Below are 917 nucleotides of genomic sequence, written 5' to 3'. Positions count from 1 at the left end.
GCCCAATTATATTTTTGCTGTTGGAAAAAATAAATTAACAATTAGTTTTTTAGAAAGTATATATATAAATCATGAAAAAATTAAAGTATATATAATTAATTAATAGAAACTTACAGCGTAAATTTTGAACCACGTCTTTCTGACGTAGTGAGGCGTCTTACTCCAGTTCGGATGTGCCATGGAGAAGTAACCTTTGATCGTCTTGGTTACGTCTGATGCAAGACATCCGCCAACCCCAAACCTAGAAAATACAAATTTAAAATATAAATTATTTTTTAATATTATAAAAGAATTTAAAATGAATAAAAAAATAATAATGTAACATACCACAAAGTTCTGTCCGGTCGGTCGGGGTCGATGACTGGTAAACCTTCTCTGCCTGGCAGACGGAGAATGTCATCTATAGTGTACTGCGAGTAAGGAGCACTCGGAGGCAACATCAAATTGGGATGAATCTAGGCGGGCATCGGAGGTGCCATCGAAGGAGGCACAGGAGGAGGCATCGTCGGATGAGCCATCGGGAAAGACACATGAGGAGCCGATGGTGCACTAGAAGAAGGATACCCAGAGACTCTCTGAGTGTACTGAATCTCGGGGACAGTCTCCTGACCCGAAGAACCGGGAGCTGAAGAATACGGGTCTAAACGACTACCCGGCTCACCGAACATCTCTCTGTAATGAGCAGTAAGTCTGCCTTTTCGAACCTGGGAAAAAAATTTAATTTTTAAAATTAACATCAACAGTATATTTCCCAACATTATCCACCTAACCACCTAATCTATCATAAACTAACCAAATTAGAAAGAAATTAGAGAGACTTACCATTGCCACGAAATGGAGAGGAAGTGGAGAGGAAGTAGAGAGGAAAGAAAGAGTGAGCGCTCGGGGGTATATATAAGATTACATATCGTCGCAAT

This window comes from Brassica oleracea, chromosome C7 (assembly GCF_000695525.1).
Source record: "Brassica oleracea var. oleracea cultivar TO1000 chromosome C7, BOL, whole genome shotgun sequence".
NCBI lineage: Eukaryota > Viridiplantae > Streptophyta > Magnoliopsida > Brassicales > Brassicaceae > Brassica > Brassica oleracea.
The sequence above is the reverse complement of the archived record's forward strand: the minus strand, read 5'-3'. Positions refer to the sequence as shown.